Raw genomic sequence first — 21730 nt, 5'->3', positions numbered from 1 at the left:
AAAAAAGAGCACTTCCCAGCCCCTACCCTGCCTCTTCACACCTATACCTGAGCAAACTACCTCCCAATAACCCGCTGCATCAATTTCTTAAACTGAAATACTTTTCAAGAAGTCATACAACCTTCACAGGTCTCTTAGTTTGGAGTGAAATGCCATAGCATCAAAATGCACTTCTGATTTTAATCCTTTAAATCTTTCCAGCATCACTGATAAAGGCTTGTGTTTATGTAATACCATTCCCCAAGAAACCCAGGCTGATTTATGGATATTATCTCATTACACAATAAATAATTATCCTGAGAGAAAAGTGGGCAATTTTATTTGCTTTATACACTGAATCAAACCCATTTCTCAGCAATTCCAGAGATGTCCCCACAGTTTATAGTAAGCGCTTTCAAACTAGTTTTAACTGTGAACACCTTTACACTATAGTGAATGCCAGTGCAAGCAACAGATAAAAGCAGAATTATTCCAACTCCTCCAAAATGGCCATAGCTCATCAACACCTAAATACAAAACTAATCCCCACTTTGGTGTCCTTCAGGTTCTTGGGATCTAGCAGGTCCAAGTCGTGCTGGCCTATTTACAGTTCCTTGGAGGCACCAAGCTCTCTCTTTGTTCTTCCCTCTCCTTGAAACACTCACCCCATTACCCCCTTCATCTTCTTAACTCCTACTCATCGTTCTGATCACAATACCAACATTTCTTCCTTAGAAAAGTCTTTCCTGATCTTTCCCCCTGGAATTTGGGTCAAAATTCTGTCATAAAAGCTGAAATCCTGAAAGTGGCAGGCCTGCTCTAAGGAAGGCTCTAGTAATGCCTTCATTCCAGTCTTCATGCCCTTCTGGAATAGCCTGCCCAGAAGTGTGGGCTGGATTTAATGACTTGCATCTATGACACAGAACGTGGCAGAAGTGCAGAGATGTCATTCCTGGGATTAGGTTACCAAAATCTGTGGCTTCTATTTTGCTCAACGTCTCATTCTCTCTCTTGCTCTCTCTCTTGCCGCCTCTGAGGGAAGTCCACAGCCATGTTGTCAGCAGCCTCATGGAAAGGCCCACATGGCAAGGAACTGATTCCTCTGGCCAGATGCCAGCAAGGCTCTGGGCCTGCCACCAGCTGTGTGTGTGAGTTTGAAAGTGATCTTCCCCCAGATAAGCCCTGAGATGCCACAGCTCCCCACCCACACCTTGATTGAAGCTCTGTGGCAGGACCCAGCTAGGCCATGTCCATATTCCTGACCCCCAAACTGAAGAGTAGTAAATGTTTGTTATTTTACACTACTAAATGTTCAGGTAAGTTGAAACATAGCAATAGATAATTCACACACCCCATATAACTCTCCTTCAAAGCACTTTCCACTCTTGTAATTTTAAACTTATCAGACATGATTATTTCATGACTGTCTGCTTGCCCTATGACTGTCAGCTCCATGAGAGCAGAAAATCTGACTCTCTGAGCACAATGGGATCACACCGCCCAGCCCAGCACCTGGCACATAAGCAAGTGCTCAATAGATGACACTTGAGAGAACAGTTTGTCTCAGCCGGCCTCTCTTCCCATAGCCTCTCAGGCACCCACAATAATGAGCATGAAGTGCATCCTCCACTGGTAGACTTACCGCCTGTCCCTCTTCACTTCCTCTCCCACACCAGAAAGACCCAATCCAGTCATTTCAAAGACGCTACTTCTACCAAGTCTTCCCATACCCATGCCCTCCTTTTCCCAACCACTGGCCCAGTTCAAGTCCTTCGAATTTCCGAACTCTGCTATCACAGGATTTCTCCCCTAGCTGGCCCTTTTGTCCAGTTTCTCTTTTCTCCAAACCATCTCTTACATTGTCACCATCCTTATCTTTCTGAGGCAAAATGTCAATCATTTCAGGCTTCTCCCCAAAAACCTTCAACAGTCTTATACGCTAATATGACTAAAACCCAAACTCCTCATACCACCATTCAAAACCATTCAGAAACTTTCACCATATTTTCCCAACAGTTGGGGCCCCGACACCTGGGAGGCTTCACGTGAGCACACTAGTTGAGCATTAGCTTATGCTTGCCCTGTCCTGCTTTCCCTATTTCTCTGCCCAAGTTTGGCTCATCCCATAATAAACTGCTCAGATTCTACCTTCTTCCTAAGACCTTCCCATATCGCCCAGTAGCAATTCTTTCTCCCTCTCCTGTGCCCCTGACACTGTTGGTTTTCTGCTGGAGCCCTAACCAAAGCCTGCTTTGGGCTAAAGCATGTGTGTGCATATGTTTGCATCCCTGTGAGACTGTGAACACCTTGGTGGCAGAGGCTATGTCTTGCTGCTGTGTCATACACAATGGCTGCCACATGGCCAAGACTAGGAAGGACTTTCTGAATGTAATCACATTACTGCTTAGAAAGAACATACATTTCAGAGAGCTGCCTTCTGTTTGCAAAATGCTGCTGGGAGGGCAGATTATTAAGTCAATGGCTTTTTTCTTTTTCTTTTTCTTTCTTTTTTTTTTTTTAAGCAAAGACCACAAACCATCTCTGAAGCCAAGAAAAAGACGTGATTAGAGGGAAATACATCAGTACCTTTAATCCTCCACTGACTTTGGAAAAACAACAAAATGCCAGCTTCCACCAGATCATTTCTTCTTAATTAAAAGTTAGCCAGATTCTTTTGGAGCACTCAATTTTCTGGTCAGGTCAACAAAAAAGTAATGAACACCACTCACAACTCCCTCCCCTGTCTTCCTAGCCCCATTCCTGGAGTTATGCAACCCTCGGGGGCGGCATACGCTTCAGCTATTTGCTCTGTGCTCGTAATTAGATTGTCTAGACAGGAGATGTTGCTGGAGCAATAGGAAAATATTTTACAAGATGTTCCGCAGAACCACACTTATAACAGTGATTAGGACGTACTGACAGACGCGAAGCCAGCAGAATTGGCCCAGACCACGAGCCGGTTTCACCCAGAGCAGAAGCCCTTTCAAGCTCTCATTTCAGGAAGAGGTGCCAAATTAGAGCTCTGAGGGCATGGAGCAGCAACTTCTTGGCCTTTGGATCTGAGAAAGCAAAGCTGAGATAACAGAATGATGTCTGGGATGCCCTCCTTCCTCCCTCCACCTGCTGACACTAAGTCAACAGGAGGCAGATGGTAGTTGCTGCTTTCACCAGCATCTCTCCAAAAGGATGTATAAAGGCCAAAGAAGGCGGTTTCCCGGACCTGGCTTCTGCAGCATGGCCTATCCCTTCTATTTTGCAGAATGCAAATTTAAATAGCATGGAGAGATATATGTGTGATGCCTTCTCTTGCAGGGAGATATTTCTTGGCCTGACCTCCCTGCTCAGCTTTTGTTGGCATATCAATGTGACAGCAACAGTATTTTCCAGCAGAAAACCTCTTTAGAGATATTTTTCACAGGAGGAATTGATTAGGTAAAATCATTTAGCCCTCTAAGATGAATGGCTTTTGGAAAATTGCTACACCAATAGAGTACCACAAGGGTATAGGATTCAATACAAAGAAAAATTAGAGATTTTAGAAATTTAGCAAGAGGAGATTCAGCAAGGGGAGGGGACTTATATCAGGAAAATGTATCAGGACCCAGATCCCTGAATCCTAAACCAAGGTCTTTCTACCAAACTATTATATATGCTTGCTTCATTCAAATGCTTACTATATACCAAATATTCTTCTAAGCATTTTGCCCATATCATCTCATTGAACCCTCAACACAGACCAATAAGAGAGATATCATTATCCAGGCCTCCCCTCCTCCTCCCAGTTTACGAATGGGAAGACTGAGGCATGGATTGTTAAGTAACTTGCTCCAGGTCACCCAGACGCAAATCTGGATTGTCTCCCTGTCAGCCCGACTTCAGAACAGGGTCTTTACAGACAGACTTAAACTGTCTATGTTTTACCTCCTCATTCGAGTTCAGATGAGAATATGGGTAAAGAAATGGGGCTGAGAGACCATCAAAAATTACAACGCATTTGAGAACAAGTAAGAATTAGGCACATGACTGAGGCAGAGGAGGAGGTGAAATCAGAGAATTTCGTGTTTCAGATCCTACCATCATCTGTTCCCACAATTACATACAAGTCACTCAACCACTCAGAATCTCAGTGCCTTCACTGTTGTTTCTATGGGTATAAAAAACAAATGGGCCAGACACGGTGGTTCACACCTGTAATCCCAGAAGTTTGGGAGGCCCAGGTGGTGGATCGCCTGAGGTCAGGAGTTTGAGACCAGCCTGGCCAATGTGGTGAAACCCTGTCTCTACTAAAAATACAAAACATTAGCAGGGTGTGGTGGCAGGCACCTGTAATCCCAGCTACTTGGGAGGCTGAGGCAGGAGAGTCACTTGAACCCAGGAGGTAGGGGTTGCAGTGAGCCAAGATCACACTACTGCACTCCAGCCTGGGCAACAGAGCAAGACTTCATCTAAAAAAAAAAAAAAAGCGGGGGTGATTCCAGGGCAAGATGACCGAATAGGAATAGCTCCAGTCTGCAGCTCCTAGCAAGATCAACACAGAAGGTGGGTGATTTCTACATTTCCAACTGAGGTACCCAGTTCATCTCATTGGGACTGATTAGACAGTGGGTGCAGCCCATAGAGGGCAAGCAGAAGTAGGGTGGGGTGTCGTCTCACCTGGAAAGCCCAAGGGGTTGGGGAACTCCCTCCACTAGCCAAGGGAAGCCATGAAGGACTGTGCCACGAGAGATGGTGCATTCCGGCCTAGAAACTATACTTTTCCCACGATCTTTGCAACCCACAGACCAGGAGATTCCCTCAGGTGCCTATACCACCAGAGCCCCGGTTTTAAGCACAATACTGGTTGGCCATCTGGGCAGACACCAAGCTAGCTGCAGGATTTTTTTTCTTACCCCAGTGGTCCCTGGATTGCAGCAAGACAGAACTGTTCACTCCTCTAGAAAGAGGGCTGAAGCCAGGGAGCCAAGTGGTCTTGCTCATTGGATCCCACCCACATGGAGCCCAGCAAACTAAGATCCGGTGGCTTCAAATTCTCGCTGTCAGCACAGCAGTCTGAAGTCAACCTGGGACACTGAGCTTCGTTGGGGGAGGGGCATCCACCATTACTAAGACTTGAGGTAGGCAGTTTCCCTTCACAGTGTAAACAAAGCCACTGGGAAGTTCAGACTGGGTGGAGCCCACTACAGCACTGCAAAACTGCTATAGCCAGATGGCCTCGCTAGATTCCTCCTCTCTGGGCAGGGCATCTCTGAAAGAAAGGCAGCAGCCCCAGTCAGGGGCTTATAGATAAATCTTCTATCTCCTTGGGACAGAGAACCTGGGGGAAGGGGCAGCTGTGGGCACAGCTTCAGCAGACTCAAACATTCCTGCCTGCCAGCTCTGAAGAGAGCAGCAGATCCCCCAGCACAGTGCTTGAGCTCTGCCAAAGGACAGATTGCCTCCTCAAGTGGGTCCCTGACCCCCATGCCTCCTGATGGGGAGACACCACCCAGCAAGGGTCAACAGACACCTCCAACACAAGAGCTCTGGCTGGCATCTGGTGGGTGCCCCTCTGGGACGAAGCTTCCAGAGGAAGGAGCAGGCAGCAGTCTTTGCTGTTCTGCACCCTCTGCTGGTGATACCCAGGCAAACAGGATCTGGAGTGGACCCCCAGCAAACTCCAGGAGACCTGCAGAAGAGGGGCAAGACTTAGAAGGAAAACTAACAAACAGAAAAGAATAACATCAACATCAGGGGAAAAAAAAGGGTGACCACGCAAAAACTCCATCTGAAGGTCACCAACAGCAAAGACCAAAGATAAATCCACAAAGATGAGGAAAAACCAGCGCAAAAAGGCTGAAAATTCCAAAAACCAGAATGTCTCTTCTCCTCCAAAGGATCACAACTTCTCACCAGCGAGGGAACAAAACTGAACTGAGAATGAGTTTGATGAATTGACAGAAGTAGACTTCAGAAGGTGGGCAATAACAAATTCCTCCGAGCTAAAGGAGCATGTTCTAACCCAATGCAAAGAAGCTAAGATCCTTGATAAAAGGCTACAGGAACTGCTAACTAGAATAACCACTTTATAGAACATAAGTGACCTGATGGAGCTGAGAAACACAGCACAAGAACCTTGTGAAGCATAAAAAGTATCAATAGCCGAATCAATCTAGTGGAAGAAAGGATATCAGAGATTGAAGATCAACTTAATGAAATCAAGTGTGAAGACAAGATTAGAGAAAAACGGATGAAAAGAAATGAACAAAGCCTCTAAGCAATATGGGACTACGTGAAAAGACCAAATCTACGTTTGATTGGTGTACCTGAAAGTGTACATCTCAGGAATAATGAAACTAAGTTGCAAAACATACTTCAGGATATTATCCTAAAGAACTTCCCCAACCTAGCAAGACAGGCCAACAGTCAAATTCAGGAAATACAGAGAACACCACAAAGATACTCCTCGAGAAGAGCAACCCCAAGACACATAATCGTCTGATTCACCAAGGTTGAAATGAAGGAAAAAATGTTAAGGGCAGACAGAGAGAAAGGTCAGGTTACCCACAAAGGGAAACCAATCAGACTAACAGCAGATCTCTCTGCAGAGACCCTACAAGCCAGAAGAGAGTGGGGACCAACATTCAACATTCTTAAAGAAAAGAATTTTCAACCCAGAATTTCATATCCAGTCAAACAAAGCTTCAAAAGTAAAGGAGAAATAAAATCTTCTACAGGCAAGCAAATGCTGAGAGATTTTGTCACCACCAGAACTGCTTTACAAGAGCTCCTGAAGGAAGCACTAAATATGGAAAGGAAAAACTGGTAACAGCCACTGCAAAAACAACCCCAAATGTAAAGACCATTGACACTATGAAGAAACTACATCGACTAATGGGCAAAATAACCAGCTAGCATTATAATGACAGGATCAAATTCACACATAACAATATTCACCTTAAATTTAAACAATCTAAATAGTCTAAATGCCCCAATTAAAAGGCACAGACTGGCAAATTAGATAAAGATTCAAGACCCATCAGTATGCTGTATTCAGGAGACGCATCTCACTTGCAAAGACACACATAGGCTCAAAATAAAGGGATGGAGGAAGATTTATCAAGCAAATGGAAAGCAAAGAAAACAGGGGTTGCAATCCTAGTCTCTGATAAAACAGACTTTAAACCAACAAAGATCAAAAAAGACAAAGAAGGGCATTACATAATGGTAAAGGGATCAATGCAACAAGAAGAGCTGACTATCCTAAATGTATATGCACCCAATACAGGAGCACCCAGATTCGTAAAGCATCTTTGGCCAAATGCTCCATTTACCATCTCTGTACTCATGCTGTCATCTAAATTGAAATGCAGTTCTTTCACTCATTACTACCATTTATTGATATTCTTTCCATCTGTTATAGCCTAATATAACCCCAACTTGCTCCATCTACCCTTATGCGCAGTAACAATGTTGAGAATACAACGCTGGATTCAATAAATTTTTTCCATTCTTTGCCAAAAACTTTTGCAATAAGCTGAATGTTTGTGTACCCCTAAAATTCATGTGTCTAACCCTAATTCCAATTTGATCATCTTTGAAGGTAAGGCCAAATGAGAGGTATTTAGTTCATGAGGGTGGGGTGGGTCCCTTATGAAGGAGATTAGTGCCCTTATAATAAGAGGCCAGAGAACTAGCTTGCTCTCTTTCTGCCATGTGAGGAGGATACAAGGAAAAGTTGCCTCTCTGCATCCTGGAAGAGAGCCCACCCCAGAATCTGACAGTGTTGGCACCCTGATCTCAGACTTTCAACCTCCAGAACTGTGAGAAATAAATTTATGTTATTTATAAGCATATCAAGAAATAACTAAGATCAGAGCATAACTGAAGGAGATAGAGACATGAAAAACCCTTTAAAACATCAATGAATCCAGGAGCTGGTTTTTTTGAAAAGATTAACATAACAGACCACTAGCCACACTAATAAAGAATGATAAATAAATAAATAAATAAAAATGAGAAAAGGGAGATCACCACTGATCCCACAGAAATACAAACTACCATCAGAGAATACTATAAACACCTCGATGCAAATAAACTAGAAAATCTAGAAGAAATGGATAAATTCCTGGACGCATACACCCTCCCAAGACTAAACTAGGAAGAAATCGAATTCCTGAATAGACCAACAACAAGTTCTGAAATTGAGGCAGTAATTAATAATCTACTGACCAAAAAAAAGCCCAGGACCAGACGGATTCACAGCCGAATTCTACCAAAGGTACAAAGAGGAGCTGGTACCATTCCTTCTGAAACTATTCCAAACAACAGAAAAAGAGAGACTTCTCCCTAACTCATTTTATGAGGCCAGCATCATCCTGATACCAAAACCTGGCAGAGACACAACAAAAAAAGAAAATTTTGGGCCAATATCCCTGATGAACATCGATGTGAAAATCCTCAGTAAAATACTGGCAAACCGAATCAAGCAGCACATCAAAAAGCTTATCCACCGTGATCAAGATGGCTTCATCCCTGGGATGCAAGTCTGGTTCAACATATGCAAATCAATAAACGTAATCCATCACATAAACACAACCAGTGACAAAAACCACATGATTATCTCAATAAATGCAGAAAAGGCCTTTGATAAAATTCAACACCACTTCATGCTAAAAACACTCAATAAACTAGGTATTGATGGAACATACTTCAAAATAGTAAGAGCCATTTATGACAAACTCACAGCCAATATCACACTGAATGGGCAAAAGCTGGAAGCATTCCCTTTGAAACCCAGCACAAGACAAGGATGCCCTCTCTCACCACTCCTATTCAACATAGTATTGGAATTTCTGGCCAGGACAATCAGGAAAGAGAAATAAATAAAGGGTACTCAAATAGGAAGAGAGGAAGTCAAATTATCTCTGTTTGCAAATGACATGATTGTGTATTTAGAAAACCCCATCACCTCAGCCCCAAAACTCCTTAAACTGATAAGCAACTTTAGCAGTCTCAGGATATAAAATCTAAGTACGAAAATCACAAGCATTCCTATACATCAATAATAGACACACAGAGAGCCAAATCATGAGCAAACTCCAATTCACAATTGCTGCAAAGAGAATAAAATACCTAGGAATACAACTTACAAAGGATGTGAAGGCCCTCTTCAAGGAGAACTACAAACCACTGCTCAGGGAAATAAGAGAGGACACAAACAAGTGGAAAAACATTCCATGCTCATGGATAGGAAGAATCAATATCGTGAAAATGACCATACCGGCCAAAGTAATTTATGGATTCAATGCTATCCTCATCAAGCTACCACTGACTTTCTTCAGAGAATTAGAAAAAAATACTTTAAGTTTCATATAGAACCAAAACCGAGCCCATATAACCAAGAAATCCTAAGCAAAAAGAATAAAGCTGGAGGCATCACGCTACCTGACTTCAAACTATACTACAAGGCTACAGTAACCAAAATAGCGTGGTACTGGTACCAAAACAGAGATATAGACCAATGGAACAGAACAGAGACCTCAGAAATAACACCACACATCCACAACCATCTAATTTTTGACAAACTTAACAAAAACAAGCAATGGGGAAAGGATTCCCTATTTAATAAATGGTGTTGGGAAAAATGGCTAGCCATATGCAGAAAACTGAAACTGGACTCCTTCCTTACACTTTATACAAAAATTAACTGAAGATGGATTAAAGAATTAAACATAAGACCTAAAACCATAAAAACCCTAAAAGAAAACCTAGGCAATACCATTCAGGACACAGGCATGGGCAAAGACTTCATGACTAAAACACCAAAAGCAATCGCAACAAAAGCCAAAATGGACAAATGGGATCTAATTAAACTAAAGAGCTTCTGCACAGCAAAATAAACTATCACCATAGTGAACAGGCAACCTACAGAATGGGAAAACATTTTTGCAATCTATCCATCTGACAAAGGGCTAATATCCAGAATCTACAAAGAACTTAAACAAATTTACAAGAAAAAAACAACCCCATCAAAAAATGGGTGAAGGATATAAACAGACACTTTTCAAAAGAAGACATTTATGTGGCCAACAAACATATGAAAAAAAGCTCATTATCACTGGTCATTAGAGAAATGCAGATCAAAACTACAAGGAGATACCATCTTGTGCCAGTTAGAATTACGATCATTAAAGTCAGGAAACAACAGATGCTGGAGAGGATGTGGAGAAATAGGAACGCTTTTACACTGCTGGTGGGAGTGTAAATTAGTTCAACCATTGTGGAAGACAGTGTGGCAACTCCTCAAGGATCTAGAACTAGAAATAGCATTTGACCCAGAAATTCCATTACTGGGTATATACCCAAAGGAATATCAATCATTTGACTATAAAGACACATGCACACGTATGTTTTATTGCAGCACTATTTACCATAGCAACGACTTGGAACCAACCCCAATGCCCATCAGTGATAGACTGGATAAAGAAAAGAAAATGTGGCACACATACACCATGGAATACTATGCAGTCATAAAAAAGGAGTTCATGTCCTTTGCAGGGACATAGATGAGGCTGGAAACCATCATTCTCAGCAAACTAACACAGGAACAGAAAACCAAACACCACATGTTCTCACTCATAAGTGGGAGCTGAATAACGAGAACATATGGGTACAGGGAGGGGAACACCACACACTTGAGGGATGAGGGGACTGAGGAGGGATAGCATTAGGAGAAATACCTAATGCAGATGATGGGTTGATGGGTGCAGCAAACAACCATGGTACATGTATACTTACGTAACAAACCTGCATGCTCTGCACATGTACCCCAGAACTTAAAGTATAATTAAAAAAAAGAAAAGAAAATATAGGTAGAGATGATAAATAATATCAAAAACTGGGATTTATTGAGATGTACCTGTCAAATCACTCTGTATTGTTTTCCAATATGTAAATGAAACTAAAAATAGTCTCCAGTTTTTAATTAAAACATGAAATATCCACACATTTTGCTTTGAGAATAAATATGTTTTGAAAATAAAAAAATGGGACAGTTGACAAGTAAATATAGATTTTTAAAACTCTTTAAATGAAAACTTTATTTTACCACTTTAAAAATTAAAAAGCACTGTCACATCCGTCATTTGAATCTAAAATGACCCTATGAGTTAGGCCTCACAAGGATTTATATTATTGACATTTTATAGATTGAAAATTGAGAACCCCCCAAATTAAAGTAAATTGTCCAAATTCAAATAGCGGGAAAATGGTGTGGTTAAGATTAGTCATAGCTTTAAACCTGTGGTTAATTGTCACGGAACCATAGTCTTCCCCTCCTTCCTCTACTTTTCTGGGAGGTTATAAACACAATAGGATTATGGAAATTGGTTCTTAATTAAAATCTTGGAATAAATCCAGTTATGATAGAGGTAAGATTTCAGATAAGCAACAATAACAAAAGATACATATGAGCAACTAGTTACCCTGGAGGATGAACCAGGCCTTTTACTATTTCCTGGTTCTGTCTCTGGTGAATGTTCTCATTCAAAGAGAATCTGCCTTCATTTCACACAAATCATCCACAGCCTTTAGTTGTCTCTTGCCATTACCCCTTTCCTTCATATTAAGCCAAAGGCAAACTGCATAAAACAAAAGTCTGTTTTATTAAGTACCAGTACCTGGATATGCTGGCACTTGTCTGCTAAGTTCTGATAGTGCTCTTCTTGGTCTCTTAAACAGAAGTTACAGTAACAGTGAGGAGCACATGGAGAGGAAGGGAGAAGAGAAAGGACAAAAAAACCAAAACAACCTTAGGTAAGGAAAGAGAGAAAGAGGTAGAGGGAGGGAAAAGAAGAGGGGAAGAGAGGCAAGTAAAGGAGAGAGAGGAGGATAAAATATTATCTATCCAAAGAAAAAAACACTGGACAGAGAGTCAGAAGAACAGATTTTAAGGCCCATGATCAATAGCTGATGATGCATGAATCCCTGAATACCTTTAAGTCTCACATTTCTCACCTGGAAGGTGTATTCAATCAGCTCTGCCTTTTCCTGGGTGTTGAAGGTCAAATAGCACAAGAGAGGTAAAGATATTTGAAAACAGCATCGACATTACCACCTACAGCGAGTGGATACTAAGATTCAATCATCGCTTTTTTTTTTTTTTTTTTTTTTTTTTTTTTTAACAAGGGAATTTGCTCAGACTCTGTCCAGGCGTTCCTTTGGAGTCAGCTTGCCATTATTTAGCAGCTGAGTTTTCCTTGCCTCTTACTCTTTTCTCCGCCTGCTGCTGCCTTACCTTTGACCTTATAATCGTGACTTAATGCCTGAGAAGGGCCAAGTAAGTTAGAAGTAAAGATAACAATCAAATTAGTCTACTTAGTTCCATGTTAACAAAAGCTTTAATCTGGGGGAAAAAAAAAATCAGAACTTGTTAACACCTCAAATCTATGAGGCATATTACAAAGTGCTTTCAAGTTATGTCATTAGAACCTAACAATAAGACTGTTAATGAAGCAGAATGATGATTAATGTCACCTTTTAATAGATGAACAAATAAAGTAACAGTTGTAAAACTGGGACTAGAACCCAGGATTCCTCTGCCAGTACTCTAATATGGATGTTTCCTGAGAAACCCTGAGCAGTACATAAACAACCATCACTTCGCCAGCTGCTGGTACAGGCTTCCCCACTCTAACCACAGGATGCAAATGTGGATAAGCTGCACAGGTTAATTAGGAAGGCTGGAATTACATCAGCCCCCAGTGGTAACAATTGGGTGCCTCATGGGAAATATAATATAATATTCCATGAAAAATTAAAGTTTCTTTGGTAAAACTAATGAAAGAAGGGAGATTAACGGTGAAATTTTATGGGAATGACACAAATATGCAAATTTTTCATCTTTTGGAATGGAGGTTTAATGAATGCTAAGATGACACATAAACCAGAAGCATATTATCTAAATAAATAACCATTAAAGTAACTAATAATGATCATTATAAGCAACTTGAAAGAATGATGTAGAAGTAGAAAAATAAGATGAAGGAATTGGGATGTTCTTGTAAATGGGAAGTTTACATCAGGGAGACTCCCTGTTTATATCAGGGAGTCAATGGATAATACTCAAAAAAGGTAAGACTAAGACTATTGGCCAGGCACGGTGGCTCAAGTCTGTAATCCCAGCACTTTGGGAGGCCGAGACGGGCGGATCACGAGGTCAGGAGATCAAGACCATCCTGGCTAACACGGTGAAACCCCATCTCTACCAAAAATACAAAAAATTAGCCGGGCGAGGTGGCGGGCGCCTGTAGTCCCAGCTACTCGGGAGGCTGAGTCAGGAGAATGGCGGGAACCCGGGAGGCGGAGCTTGCAGTGAGCCAAGATGGCGCCGCTCACTCCAGCCTGGGCGACAGAGTGAGACTCTGTCTCAGGAAAAAAAAAAAAAAAAAAAAAGACTATTAAGTTGCACTTACAATCACTAGTAGAAAGAGAAACCTATGATTACTCTGTTAGAAGAAAACGCACTCAATGAAAAGCAAAGGATATATAGACAACATGGTAATCTATTTTAAAAAATTAATAATACAAAAATCAAAATGTTCTAATTTAGACCATAACGGTCATATTAATATATGTAAATAGGTTAAGCCTACCTATTAAAAGAAAAAGGCCCCAAGTGGATCACAAAGTAAAATTCAATTATATGATGTATGCAAGTGCACATCAAAAACAAAGAGACTCAAAATGCTCAGAGTAAAACAGGCAAAGATATACCAAGAAAATTCAAATAAAAAGAACGTAAGGGTTGCAATATTCATCAGGAAAGGTATTAAAGTAATTAAACTCTATAATGAAAAATATTACATCTAAAGTAAAGATTCAAAATCTATGAATATTTCTACAACAAAAAATACAATATCAACATTCATATAAAGTCACAAGAGTAAAATAAATCCACCACAGTAATAAAAAAATTATCCTATCTCAATGTATGACAAATCAAGTAGCCATATATATAAACATTACATATATATAACTAAATGTAGCAATATATATAACATTTATTACTAAATAGACAAAGATAGAGTATACCTAAATAACATAATGATAGTAGATCTTAGTACCACTTATGAAACTCTACATGTGTAACTCTATATATATGATATACTAATCTCACTACTACTTACTAACTCTATATGTAGAACTCTGTATGTATGATATACTAATTCCAAAAAGAGAGAAAGTAGTATAATAGTGATACGCTAATTCCAAGGAGAGAGAAAGTAGAAAGCAGAGAGAGCACATTTAAGTATTTAAGAAATTGATTAAAAAATTGGTGATTTAAAGGTATACATATTTAGTAATTTCCAGAGAGTAGAAATAGTAAGAGAAGACATTTGCTGAACACAATGTAATAAAACTATAAATTAATAACAAAATTTTAAAGCATAAAAATTCAACTTTAAATAAAGTTACTTCAATCTATTCTCAGGTCAAAGAGGAAATGAACAAACAGTAATATTAGGATATGAAATATAATAATAAAAACTATTATGTACCTGAAAAAGCCACACTAAAGAAAATTTAATAGTCAGAAAGCTCACATATCTAACAAAAATAGCCATAAATGAATTAAAATTTCAAGTGAAGTTATTTACAAAATGCAAAATATATATACAAATATAGAATTAATACATAATACAGATAAATGTAGAAAATAATGAATGAGAACAAAAAGAATTCTATTATGAACAAGTAAACCCAAAAGAAATGGTACTTTAAAATCTATCAACCAACCATTAGCTAATAGAACCCGCACACTTGGAAGAAAGTAATTCTCTGCAAAATAAACTTTTACTATTTCTTTAATTACCTATTTTAGGCTTTCTCAATTGAGTGAATATTTACAAACCTCTACAAAACTAAGTGATGTAATAATAAGACATAAATGACTGAAAGTTATCATAAAAGAAAGAAAAAAAATCAAACATGTCAGTGCTATCAAGAAAATTGAGAAAGTTGTAGTGTTTATCTTCCTTTAAAAGCACCAGATTCAGGCATTTTCATAGGTGAAACACACCAAACTTCTACGTAACAAATAAAGCCATTTGTTTATCTAATACAGTCAATAGAGAATAAAGATAGTTTTTAAGAAAATTATCTAACATTGAAACCAAACTTACAAGGACAGCCTAATTAAAAAAAACTGTATGTCAATTAAACTTATGAATATTAATGCAAAAACTTATTAATACTTGCAATTAATATTTAATCACGTATTAATATTCAATAGCACATTAATAATTATATACTAATTCCAGGTAGTATTCATACCTCGAACCTGCCAAAATGTTTCAATAATAAAAATGTGTGACCATTTTTAATTAAACCTAAGGAGAAAAGTAAATATATGATCATCTTCAAAGATGTAGCAACAACATTTGATAAAATTCAGTAACTAGGCATAGATTCCCAGCAGACTGCTTTTCCTGAAAATAATAACTAGAAATTCTGCAGACACAACTGATAAGTGAATAAAACCCATTCTTCCACTCCCTACTTTGCCAAAAAAACAAACAAACAAAAAAACTACCTGAAGACTTTGGAGTGTAAGTAGTCTCCACAATTTCAAGGAGGAATAAATCAAATCCCATAGTATTTTATATACTAGAAAAAAACAAGAAAATATGAACCACTCTCAAGAAAAGGGACAGTCAACAGAAGCAATCCTGAGATGACCAAGAGGTTGAAATTATCAGAAAGAACTTTAAAGCAATTATTTTAATTATGCTAACTTAGGTAAAAGAAACTATGCTCATAAACAATAAAAATATAAAATCTCTTAAGAAAATAAAACCTATACTAAAGAACTACATGGATATTTTAAAACAAAAAGGTATAACATTTGAAATAAAAAATACTGGATAGATTTAATAGGAGAATTAAATGACAAAGAAAAATTTCAGTGAACATGAAGACAGAGAAAAGAAAATTATCCAATTTGAAGATAAGTCAGAGAAAATAATGGGAAAAGACAGAGCTTCAGAGACTTGTGGGACAGTATCAGAAAGTTTAACATACATGTAATTTAAGTACCAGGAAAATAAATCGAAAGAAAAAAATAAATAAAAAGTAATAGTCCCAAACCTCCGAAACTTGTTGAAAGATAAATTTACAGATGTAAGAAGCTTAGATAATCTCAAACAAGATAAATACAAAAAGAAGCACATGAAAGTCAAATTTCTAAAACTAAAGATAAGGATAGAATGTGAAAGCAGTCAGAGAATATAAAGAGGAATAGCAGTTCAAATCATTGTGGACCTCTCATCAGAGATGGAAGCCAAATAACAGTGGAACAACATCTTGAAAGTGCTGAAAGAAAAAAGAAGTAATAATATCAAGTCAAATTCTGTAACTAGAGTAAATATTCCTCAAGAATTAAGACTAAGAATTAAGACTAGTTTTCAGAAAGAAAAACTAAGAGAATGTATCACCACTAGATTATACTAAAAGAAATGCTAAAATGTAATTTTTCATGTATAGGAAAAATGACTTTAAAGGGAAACGAATCTTACGGAAGAAATGAAGAATATCATACATGTTAATATCTAAGTAAATATAAAAGATGATTTTATCTAAATTTCTTTGAAATACTTATGATTTATTAAAGCACAAGTTATAACATTATCTTGCAGGTCTTGGATTAAAAGCATGAGCCAACTGTGTGATTTCTACAACACTTTAAATACAAAGACATGAATAGGTAGAAAGTAAATGGATTAAAAAAATGCTATGTGTATTATTCCCTTTTTATACTGTTATGAAGAAATACCCAAGACTAGGTCATTTATTAAGAAAAAAGTTTAATGGACTCATGGTTCTAAGGGGCTGGGGAGGTCTTACAATCATAGCGAAAGGTGAAGGAGGAGCAAAGGGACGTCTTACATGGTGGCAAGCAAGAGAGCATGTGCAGAGGAACTGCCCTTTATAAAACCATCAGATAGACTGAGATTTATTCACTATCATGGGAACAATATGGGAAAAATCTACCCCCATGATTCTATTACCTCTCATTGGGTCCCTTCCACAACATGGGGATTATGGGAGCTACAATTCAAGATGAGATGTGGGTGAGGACACGGCCAAATCATATCACTGTGCAAACTGTAAGTATAAAAATGACACAGTGGTTATAATAAGATCAGATTTTAAAATAAACTTTATAGCATAAAATTTTGCCAGAGATAAAGAAGAATACTTCATAATGAAAAAAAGGCTCAATTCACCAGAAAGACACCAATCACAAATGTGCATGCACCTAATAGACTCAAAATATGTGAGGCAGAAGTTAACAAAATTGAAAAGAAAACCAGAAAATTCCACAGTGATAGATTTTTGCACTCCATTCAGTAACTCTTAAAAAACTACATAAAAAATCAGTAAAAATACATATAGTCCAAACAGCATTATCAAACACAGTATCCCAATTGATATTTGTAGAAAACTACAAATAAAATCCAAGTGCACATGACAAATTCACAAAGATACATCATAATGCACTTCATAAAACGAATCTCAAAGTATCAGTAAGGAATGAAATTAAAGACAGTATGCTCTCTAAATTAGAATTAAGTAGAATTAAGATATCTATAAAAACCTGAAGTATTTGGAAATTAGCCAAAACAATGTATAATGTATCCATGGATCAAGAGAAAAATCACAAGAAAAATTTAAAAATATCTCTAAATGATAATAGAAGCACAACATATCAAAAGCTCTGGGATGCAGCAAACGTAATACTTAAAAGGAAATTTATAGCTGTAAATGTTCGTATTAGGAAAGTTTAAAATCAATAACCTTGGGTTGCAATTTAAGCAGTTAAAAAAAAGAAAAAGAAAAGTAAACCCAAAGTAGAAGAAAGGAAATAATAAAGAAAAGAGTAGAAATGGGCCGGGTGCCATGGCTCACACCTATACTTCCAGCACTTTAGGAGGCCGAGGTGGGTGGATCACCTGAGGTTGAGAGTTTGAGACCAGCCTGACCAACATGGAGAAACCCCGTCTCTACTAAAAATACAAAAAATTAGCTGGGTGTGGTGGTGCATGCCTGTAATCCCAGCTACTTGGGAGGCTGAGGCAGGAGAATCGCTTGAACTCGGGAGGTGGAGGTTGCAGTGAGCCGAGATCATGCCACTGCACTCTAGCTTGGGCAACAAGAGTGAAACTCTGCCTCAAAAAAAGTAAAAAATAAAAGAGCAGAAATCAACTAATTAGTAATTAGCAAAACAATAGTAAAAATTAACCAAGCGAAAAGTATGTTCTTGTTAAAAACCAACAGAATTGGTATGATCAACAGAAAAGAAAAAAGACGGAAGACACAGATCACTGATATGGTTTGGATCTGTGTCCCCACCAATTCTCATCTTGAATTGTAATCCCCAATAGAAAGACGATTGGATCATGGGGGCATATTTCTCAAGAATGGTTTAATGCCATCCTCTTGGTACTCTCCTCATGACAGTGAGTGAGTTCTTGTAAGATCTGATCATTTAAAGTGTGTAGCATCTCCCCACTTTCTCTCTCACTCCTGCTCCTACCATGTGAGATGCCTTATTCCCCTTTTCTTTCTGCCATGACAGGAAGTTTCCTGAGGCCTCTCTAGAAACAGAAGCTTCTGTAGAGCCTGCAGAACCCTGAGCCAATTAAACTCTTTTTTTCCTTCTTCCTTTTTTGAGATGGAGTCTCATCTCTGTCACCCAGGCTTGAGTGCAGTGGCTCAATCTCGGCTCACTGCAACCTCTGCCTCCCAGGTTCAAGCAATTCTCCTGTCTTGGCCTCCCAAGTAGCTGGGATTACAGGCATGTGCCACCATGCCTGGCTAACTTTTTTTTATTTTTAGTAGAAACGGGGTTTCACCATGTTGGCTAGGCTGGTCTCAAACTCCTGACCTCAAGTGATCCACCCACCTTGGCCTCCCAGAGTGCTGGGATTACAGGCATGAGCCATTGCACACGCAAACCTCTCTTTTAAATAAATTACCCAGTCTCAGATATTTCTTTATAGCAATGAGAGAACAGAATAATACAGAAAATTGGTAGCAGGAATAGGGATTACTATAAAGATATCTAAAAATATGGAAGCAACTTTGAAAGTGGGTAGCAGGCAGAGGTTGAAAGAGTTTAGAGGGTTCAGAAGAAGACAGGAGGATGAGGAAAAGTTTGTAACTTTCTAGACACTGGCTGAATGGTTATCACCAAAATGCTGATAGTGATATGGACAGTGAAAGCCAGGCTGATGAAGTCTCAAATGTAAATAAGAAACTTATTTGGAACCGGAGCAAAGGTCACTTTCGTTATGTCTTAGCAAAGAAGTTGGCTGCACTGTGCCTCTGCCCTAGGTATCTGTGGAACTTTCAACTTGAGAGTGATGATTTAGGATTATCTAGTGGAAGAAATTTCTAAGCATCAACACATTCAAGATGTGGCCTGGCCGCTTCTAAGAACCTATTCTCATACACATGAGCAAAGAAATGACTTAAAATTGGACTCACATTTAAAAAGGAAACAGCATGAAAGTTGGAAAATTTGAAGCCTGGCCATATGGTAGAAAGGAAAAAAAAAGAAAGTACATTTTCAGGGGAAGAATTCAGGTAGGCTGCAGAAGTTTGCATAAGTAAAAAGGAGCAAGTGCTCATAGCCAGGACAATGGGGAAAACACCTCACAGACATTTTAGAAGCCTCCTTGGGAGGCCCTCCCATCACAGGTCCTGAGGCCTAGGAGGACTAAATCCCCAGTGTTAGAAATGGGGCCTAATGGGAGGTGATTGGATTATGGGGGCAGATTTAGCAGGAATGGGTACCATCCTCTTTGTACTGTCCTCACTATAGTGAGATCTGGTTGCTTTAAAGTATGTAGCACCTTCCCCTTTCTCTTGCTCCTGCTACCACTATGCAAGATGCCTCACTCCCCCTTTGTCTTCTGCCATGATTGGAAATTTCCTGAGGCCTCGCCTCCACAGAAGCAGAAGCCACTATGCTTCCTGTATAGCCTGCAGAACTATAAGCCAATTAAACTTATTTTCTTTATAAATCACCTGGTCTTAAAGAGTTCTTTATAGCAATGAGAGAACAGACAAATAAAATCACCAATATCAGGAAAGGAGGAAGATATCACTAAATATCTTATGGACATTAAAGGGATTATAAGGAAATGATATAACAACTTTATGCCTTCAGATGCAACAACTTAAATAAATAACAAATTCCTTTAAAAATATAATTTATCAAAATTAATATGAAATAAAATTTTGGTCCTCCTAGGCCTCAGGACCAGTGGTGGGAGGGCCTCCCAAGGAGAAAAAATTATGAGAAATACAATATTTATAAAATAAATTGACTTTATTATAAGAATTTCCCACCAAGAAATGATCAAACCAAGATTTCCCTTATTAACTCTATCAGACAGTTAATGAAAAGATAACTCCACTTATATACAAACTATTTTAGAAAATAAAAGAGGAGGGAACATTTTCCAACTTCTTTTATGATGGCAGCATAGCCAAAATATGAAAACCTAGCAAAAACATTTTAAAAAATGAAAATAACAGACTAATACTCCTCATGAACACAGGCACAAAAATTATCCATAAAATATTAGCAAACTAAATCCAGCAATGCATAAAAAGAATAACATGTCACAACCAAATGTGTTTATCTTAGGAATGAAAAACTGACTGAATATTTGAAAATCTTAATAAAAATAAGACTTTCAAAAATTAGGCAAGCTGATGAAAAATAAATATGCATAAATAAATATGCAAATTCTAAAAAGCAAGATTAATAAATGGGGAGTAACTCAACCAGATATTGATACATAATATAAGGTTATAATTATTAAAACCATTTTGAGCTTTAAGAAACACAAATGGAATCGAATAGAGAATCCAGGTATAGAAACTCACAGAGAAAGGTACATTATAAAATAATAAATATTAAATATATGATATTGAGAAATCTAGCCTGTCATCTGGATAAAAATTAAAGTGGATTGCATACTTCCTTCTTTACTCAAGGCAAATTTTAGATGAAATATAAGTCCATTGTTAAAAGTAAAATAAAATTACTAGACAAAAACTTGGAAATTTACTTTATAATTATAGTATGGAGAAAGCTTTACTCAAAAAGACATAAATTTAGAAGCCTTGAAAGAATGAGAAATTTGATACCTGTATTAGTTTGTTTCACACTGCTGATAAAGACATACCCCAAACTGGGAACAAAAAGAGGTTTAACTGGACTTACAGTTTCACATGGCTGGGGAGGTCTCAGAATCATGGCAGGAAGTGAAAGGCACTTCTTACATGGTGGTGGCAAGAGAAAATGAGCAAGAAGCAAAAGCAGAAACCCCTGATAAATTCATCACACCCCCATGTTACTGAGCTTACAGGAATGATCCCAAGAGACATTTTATAAGAAGAGTGACTACCCATTTTGGTTCTATCCACTGAGCTTTACAGAATAATTTCAATTCCCAGAGGCATTCCACTTTTTAGCTACCTCTTTGGAATGTTCTTCCCCTTTGGTTCTCCTTCTTTGGCTAACTCCTACCCAATATTAAATATTGGCTCAAGTGTTTCTTCTGAAAGTTTTCTCTGATTATCTGACACACAAATTAGGTCGAGTGCATTTTCCCCATGTGCCCACAGCTCTTTCTTACTTACATTTAGCTATTTATTTGTCACGTCCTCATACTAAAATAGAAATTTACTGATATGG

At 38.4% G+C, this 21730-nt stretch overlaps 1 protein-coding gene across 1 annotated transcript in view; it reads right to left on the bottom strand.

Moving 5' to 3' along the window:
- Positions 1–21730, bottom strand: part of TPRG1 (tumor protein p63 regulated 1) — a 147140-nt gene that overhangs the window by 59264 nt on the left and 66146 nt on the right. The window lies entirely within an intron of this gene.

The sequence above is a fragment of the Piliocolobus tephrosceles genome, chromosome 2 (genome assembly GCF_002776525.5).
Source record: "Piliocolobus tephrosceles isolate RC106 chromosome 2, ASM277652v3, whole genome shotgun sequence".
Lineage (NCBI taxonomy): Eukaryota > Metazoa > Chordata > Mammalia > Primates > Cercopithecidae > Piliocolobus > Piliocolobus tephrosceles.
Note: the sequence above shows the minus strand (reverse complement) of the source record. Positions and strands in the feature narration are given on the sequence as shown.